Source organism: Tiliqua scincoides, chromosome 10 (assembly GCF_035046505.1).
Source record: "Tiliqua scincoides isolate rTilSci1 chromosome 10, rTilSci1.hap2, whole genome shotgun sequence".
Taxonomy (NCBI): Eukaryota; Metazoa; Chordata; class Lepidosauria; order Squamata; family Scincidae; genus Tiliqua; species Tiliqua scincoides.
In genome coordinates this window covers 10,495,209-10,502,803 of record NC_089830.1, presented here as the reverse complement: position 1 = coordinate 10,502,803, position 7,595 = coordinate 10,495,209, and the positions used below count along the sequence as shown (strand labels likewise).

The following is a 7,595-nucleotide window of genomic DNA, read 5'->3' as shown; positions in this document are numbered from 1 at the left end:
TAACATTCTAGGATTCTGTAATTAAACCAATAGCCTGACTCAACAGAGGACAGCTTCATACTGGAGAGTGTGTGTCTGCACTGATGACTCAGACGCTACCAAGAGGCACTGTGAATAGTCAATATCGTACCAGCTCCAAATGCAATTCTGAATTCAGAGCGTGTATGTTCTGGGAGGTGAAGAGTGCTCTTATTGAGAAGAAACATGAAACCAATACTTGAGGTGCAGCCCTGCCTGAAAATGGTTTCTCCCTTGATGGGTGAAGAATTTTTTTTTGAGCATGGAGGGCTCCAGCCCAGTGGTGTCACGAGAGTTTCCATCACCTGGAGTTTCCATCACCAGCACTTTACCCCCATGATAGACCACCAATCATGCAGTGGGCATGGCAATGCCCCCCAGGTGGTGGGTGTGGCAATGCATCATTGCCCCACTCACCTGCTGGTTTTTTAGCTATAACGTTTAATAGAATAGAAATATTTCAGTGCAGTTTGTTTCATTGCATCTGCATGAAAGCATACATCAAATGGTACATAATATGATTCAGTCTCAAAAGACTATGGTATAAGCCTACAGCAGCCGGTATTCCCAAGCAGTCTCCCATCCAAGTACTAACCAGGCCTGTCCCTGCTTAGCTTCCGAGATCAGACGAGATCGGGAACATGCAGGGTAGCAGTTGCTGCACATGATTGTATTATTTGAAAATACCAAGTTTTAAAAAAATTTGGCCAGTAGTGATGTGACACCCCCCCCCGTGCATGTCACCAGGTGCAGCCTGCAACCCCTGCACCCCCTAGCAACGCCACTGCCCCAGCCCCTGGAGCTCATGGGTTCTGGCTGCGGCTTGTGCAAGGCTGTGTGCATGGCCTGCCATTTTGTGAGATCATACAGCAACCATGTAATGCACTACTGATTGCAGCATTCCACTTACGGAATTTCTCAGCTTGCATGTTTTGTAGCTCTCACAGCTGCAAAGCCTCGCCTGGGAGCACATGAGTAATGCCTGCTGAATCTCAAAGAACAGTTGCTGATGAGATTTCTATAAGCTGTGACATCGCTAGGGGTGTGTGGCCGCATCATGTGACGCGCATAGGGGGAGTGACACCCTCCTGGCCAAAATATGTAAAATGTAGGTATTTTTGAATAATATCATCATGTGAATATGTTAATAATATTATCATTATCATGTATCAATCAATGTGTAATTTCATGCAGAATGCAATGAAACAAGCTGTGTTGAAATATCCTATTATAGCAAAAAACCAGTGGAGGTGGGACAATGGTGCATCACCATGCCCACTGTCCAGGGTGCTGCACTGCCCTGGGAGGAGGATGGGGGTGGCACATTGGGCTCCTGCACCAGGTATGATATGCATACCATAAGAACATATGGGTTCCCAGCTGGCTCAGGCCAAAGTCTCATCTCACAGTGATCCAACAGCTGTCTCTGGGATCTCAATAACAGGAGGTGAAACCAACACCCCATTCTCACCATGACATCACTAGACCAGGTATTCAAAGACGTGCTGTCCTGAACCTATAGTCATCATGACTAACAGCCACTGATAACATTTAGTAGCCACTGATATATTGATACTAAGGGGTGGGCAGAGAATTGGCGAGGGCCTCCATCTCCTTCCACCCCAGTGGCGTAGCTAGCGAGGGGTGGGGGGAACGGTCCACCCCAGGTACCAGTCTTGGGGGGTGATACCACAAGTGACCCAACATTGCTAACATCGCAGAGGTTATGAATAACCCCATCATGCTATATACCATTGGATGCGGAATTTCCAGCAGAATGTAATGAAAGTAACCAGAGTGAAATATCTCCTTTCCATCAAAACATATGGCCAAAAAACCAGAAACCAAAAAATGCAAGGAGCCCTATGGAAAGTGAAACAGCCATATTGTATGTTTACTCATGAGTAGAAGAGCCTGCCTTAGTCTGTTGGAAAGGGTAGGCAGAGAGGAATCCAATGACACCAGAATAGTTCCTATCCAATGAAAGCAGCCCCCAAAAAACACCCAAGAAGGTGTTAGTAAGTTGACACCCCTTGTCAACTTATTAACACCTTATTGCAGCATTCTCAAACTTTTAGCACTGGGACCCACTTTTTAGAATGACAATCTGTCCAGGACCCATTGGAAGCGATGTTGTGGCCAGAAGTGACATCATCAAGCAAATTAAAATAAATAATTATAAATAATTAAATAAGGGGGAGCCAGTCCTGTTCCAGCTAGTGAATTTTCTCTGTAGTCTGCCTGCAATAACATGCCCCCCCCAAAATGAATCAGTGAGATTTCCAGCCCTCCCCAGTGCCCAGTTTAAAGTTCTTCTATTTCAAGCAGACCAAGATAAAGACCCACCTGGCTTTGCAAGTGGAAAACAGAAAACTTTCCCCTTACCAGTTCAAGCCTCTCTTTTGTCCTTTTTAGTGGGGGGGGGGGAGGCTGCCTTCTGGAGCATTTGTTGCACTCCAGCTCCATCATCCCCCAGGGCGCATCCTCCTGGCGCATCACCTGGTGCGGTCTGCACCCCTCGCACCTGCCTAGCAACGCCATTAAGAAAGAGGCTGAACACAAGAAGATGCTCTGAACCAAGTCAACTATCGGTTCTCCTAATAATTGTAATGAAACAGACAGCCCAATCCTATTCTGGTCTCATGATGGCAGATCTTGTGTTTCCGTATCAAATTTTGGATGTGTTAGAAAGCACCTTGTCCTCTATCACAGGGGAGGAAGAAACTGCCTACATCCAAATGTTGTCTGCAACCTACTCTGCTCTTGTTGACCATGTGAGTGTTTTAGATTGTCATGACAAACACTGTACACGTGACCCATGGAGTTCCTTGGTACTGGGCACGCTATCAAGAGTGCGTGTGCTAAATTCAGGAGAAGGGACATGGGCTCCTCATTCTTGTAGCCACAGACAATGAAGGGCTAAAACCAGAAGAGGTGTCTCATTTAAATATATACAGTCAGTTCTTTTTATCCTCTAGGGTAGGTTCCTGGAAAATCGAGTGGATACCGTGTTAGCAGATACTGAATCATTGAGCCTATGGGACACATGGGGTTCGGTTCCAGGGGAACCTCTTCAACATATACTCTATGCACTTTATGAACCTGATGTCTATGGGGTTAGGTCAGGGGTCAGCAACCCGCGGCTCTGGAGCCCCATGCAGCTCTTTCAGCCGTCTGCTGCGGCTCCTCTGGGTGAAAGTGGCAAAGGGGGTGACAGGAGGCACCTGTGTTGGGAGGGCAGGCTGCTTCCCTCCGCCCCCTGCCTTCCTCTCCCTTCACCCCCACCTGCCCCGCATTGGTTTCCCTTTTCAATTTTGCTCGCTCTGCAGGCTTAAGCTCCCTGTTTTTCCCTTCCCCAACTCTCCAGTAGGACGCCCTCCCCCTCAGCCATTGCGAGCCCTTGCAGACCGCCTTTCCCTGAGCAGGTCCCCACTCAGTGCAAAGAGAGGCTTTTCCTCCACAGCAGAGGAGACATCCTGTGTGTCTACTCAGTAGTAAGCCCCATTACAGCGGATGAAGCTTACTCCCAGGAAAGGGTGCCTGGGATGGCAGCCTTGGAGCCTGCTCAAGAACAAGCACAAGGACGGATGAGTGGGAGCCTGTGCCCGCCAGGTCTGTTCTCGAGCAAGCCCCGCTGTAGTCCCTGGGCTACTCCCAGGAAGGTGTGGAGGGCTGTAGCCTCAGCCCCCTCCTGTGCAGGTCTACTCCCAAGTAAGCCCCACTGTAGTCAGTGGGGCTTCCTCCCAGGAAGATGTGGAGAGGACTGCAACCTGAGAGCTCCAACCAACTGCTCAGAAGTCCCATTGTAGTCAATGGGGCTTACTCCCAGGATAGTGTGGAGAGGGTTGCAGCCTGAGTGAGGGAGGACAGGCAGGCAGGGCAGAAGCTGGCCTGTGGCTGCCCCCCCACCTCCCCCCCCCAGCTCTGGCTTCTTCTCTTCCCCACCTCTGGAGTCTGTGTCCTTTTTTCCTTCCAGCAGCGTGCCTCTGGAAGGTGGGGGGAGTTCTTTAGTATCCATGTAAGATAAGCAGATGTCATAACCGCCATATGTATTGGAATCAAGGTAGATCTGGTGAAGAGGTAGATGTGGTGTCAGCAGTGGCCCCTTTAAGGGTAAGCCCTGGGCATCCAGCAGCATGTGCTGCACAGCTGCAGCCACTTGAAGGCAATAGGGCCCTCAGGGATATAAGGAGCACCTGCGGCAGGAAGGGGGTGTGGGTTGGAGAAGGAGTGCAGGTTGAGGTGGAAACTGACTGACTTGGCTTATTGATGCTGACTTGGATACTCTGACTGATTTGACTGACTCACTTTGGAATCTGACCTTGGACTGTGACTTGGCTTATTGACTTTGGACTCTGCCCTGGATACTCTGACTGACTTTGTGACTAATGGACTGCTGGAGACACTGGAGTTTGAAGTGTGGCTGCTGTGCCCAAGACCTGCAGAGGACCCAGGGTCTGCTGTAGTGGTGGGAGGCTGCTGGCAGGAGAGAGGACCTCTGCAGGTTGAAGAGGCGAGCTACCCTGGAGGTGGGGTCCAGCAGGGCTGCAGGGCAGAACCAGGGTCATTTGTTGGGGGAAAGAAGGGGAGCTAATTTGCTTAAAGTGGGCCTAATTCTCCAGGCAGAGAATGGCCTTGGAATCAGGCAAAACACCATAGGGGACCAGGTGTCTGAAAACACAGGACAGGAATGTGTGACAAAACTAACTAAAAGCTACAAGAGGGGGCTACATTATAAAAATGGGACCTATAAGAGCATAAAGGTTAAAAAAGAACTACATATTTTCATTTTAGATGTCAAAAGGGTTTGTGGCTCCCGAAGTTTTTTTTCCTCCGGAAAATGGGTCCAAATGGCTCTTTGAACATTTAAGGTTGCCGACCCCTGGTGTAGCATGATGCGCTTGGGTAGGCCGAATGAAGTCACTGTCTGCCAGCTGCTGTGGAAGAAGCCCTCGGGGGAGGGTTTTTCCAGATAATAAATGCTGCATGTCACTCTCCGTGTTACGTTTGTGCCAAAGGGTGTCACACAATCTAGGCCTCATTAATGGAGCAGAGAGGAATGGAGAGAGAGGAAATTGAAGAGTGCCAGTTGGTTCCTCCCCCAGAAGAAATTCCGTGTCTTTTGAAAGCTGCCCCAGGGTTTCAGGGTGGCATTTTTCCCCCACCATACATGGACATACCACAGATTGAACCTGGGACCTCTGTAGAAAACCAGGGAACCTCCGAAACAGAGCCAGCATGTAACTTGCAGACTTAGAGTCCCGTCCTATCCAACATTCCAGCACTGATGCAGTCATGCCAATGGGGCATGCACTGCATCCTGTGGTGGGGGAGCAGTCACGGAGGCCTTCTCGAGGTAAAGGAACATGTCTTCCCTTTCTTTGGGGCTGTATTGTGGCCTCATCGGTGCTGGAAAACTGGTTAGGATTGGGCCCTTTCTGTACCATCTGATGTATGTCTACTAGTAAGTCCCATTGTAAGTTCAATGAGGCTTACTCCTAGGAAAGTGTTATAGGATTGCAGCCTTAGGGCCCCAAATTTTGGCCAGTAATGTGTCATCCCCCTGTGCGTCACTCAGTGCAGCCTGCACGCTAGGGTGACACGCTGTTTCACTCGCCCCCCTTTGCAAAGTGGCCCAAAATAAACTTTGTACCCCCTGATAAAATTCCCCTCAGAGGCCCTGGGTACATCACCACACCTCCTGCCCAAGGCATTGCCTGGGCCACTGAATGGGAGGAGGTCCATCATGGGGTGACGTGCTGGCCTCCCATATAGGGTGACACAAACCCTAGTGACGCCACTGATGCTCTCCAACTTTCCGGTGCCAATGCAGCCACAATGAAGCAGTGCACAAATGTTCCCTTCCCTTGAGGAGACCTCAATGACTGCCCCCCCACACCACGATGCAGCGCACATCTCCTTGGCATGGCTGCAGTGGTGCTGCAATGTTAGATTGGATTTGGCCCTGTGTGTATTAGACAGCTTTCTGTGTTCAATCTGCAAGTGACTATGCTTACCGGTGCGCTGAACATTTTTATCTGCTGTTTTCTGTGCCTTAACCCAGGGGTGCCCAAACCCTGGCCCTGGGGCCACTTGTGGCCCTCGAGGCCTCCCAGTGCAGCCCTCAGGGAGCCCCCAGTCTCCAATGAGCCTCTGGCCCTCGGAGATTTGTTGGAGCCCACACTGGCCCGACGCAACTGCTCTGAGCATGAGAGCAACTGTTTGACCTCTTGCGTGAGCTGTGGAATGAGGGCTTCCTCCACTGCTTGCTGTTTCATGTCTGTGATGCAGTAGCAGCAGCAAAGGGAAGGCCAGCCTTGCTTTGTGCAAGGCCTTTTATGGGTCTTGAGCTATTGCAAGACCTTCATTCATTCATAGAAGTTCATCTTTAATATATTCATTTATGTAAACTTATGTAAATTTATTCAAATTTTAAATGTAAATGAATTCTTTCTTCCCCTGGCCCCCGATACAGTGTCAGAGAGACGATGTGGCCCTCCTGCCAAAAACTTTGGACACCCCTGCCTTAACCTGATGATAAAAGGCACAAGAGAAGCCCAAGCCCCTGTTTTCTGATCCGTTGGTCAACCTGCACAATCACCGCTGCAGTAAGAGGCTGTGTGAACTCAGGACTCGTTCCCAGGCGCACATTCCAGAGCAACCACCAGTAGTGTCACAGTACAAGTGTTTGTGGGGGGTGGGGGGGAAGGGGAGTACAGGCCGCCCCAGGTGTCACACTCAGGGCACCTCAAGTGACTCCTACAGCTGGAAAAACACATTTCTTATGTATAAATGTTCCGGGTTGACGGGCACAACCGAACCCACATATACGTTCTCCTTTTGATTTTGTGTTGCAGGAAAGTCCTAGCTTAGCAAGGCCTTAGTCTGGAAAGTGGTCAGTTTTCAAAGGCGATGTGATGTGCTAGCCCTTACAGTTCCATAGTCAAAAGCACATGGAAAATCCCTGCCAAAGCTAGGGATGTGGCTTGTCAAAGTCAGAGGTATGGCTGAAGATTGCCAGTATGTGGGGTGGAGCTTCAGCTTGAGCTCGTTTCTCAATGGTAAATTTGGTTACTGCACTAGAAATTTCAGAATAAATTTGGGAGAAAAATGAGAACTTGCATAATTTGGGGTGTTGGTGGACAGGTCGATGAAAGTGTCGACCCAATGTGCGGCGGCAGTGAAGAAGGCCAATTCTATGCTTGGGATCATTAGGAAGGGTATTGAGAACAAAACGGCTAATATTATAATGCCATTGTACAAATCTATGGTAAGGCCACACCTGGAGTATTGTGTCCAGTTCTGGTCGCCGCATCTCAAAAAAGACATAGTGGAAATGGAAAAGGTGCAAAAGAGAGCGACTAAGATGATTACGGGGCTGGGGCACCTTCCTTATGAGGAAAGGCTACAGCGTTTGGGCCTCTTCAGCCTAGAAAAGAGACGCCTGAGGGGGGACATGATTGAGACATACAAAATTTTGCAGGGGATGGACAGAGTGGATAGGGAGATGCTCTTTACACTCTCACATAATACCAGAACCAGGGGACATCCACTAAAATTGAGCATTGGGCGGGTTA

At 49.5% G+C, this 7,595-nt stretch overlaps 1 pseudogene; it reads right to left on the bottom strand.

The window, feature by feature from the left end:
- Nucleotides 1-565: 565 nt before the first annotated feature.
- On the bottom strand, nucleotides 566-683 carry LOC136661777 (5S ribosomal RNA; annotated as a pseudogene).
- Nucleotides 684-7,595: the final 6,912 nt, after the last annotated feature.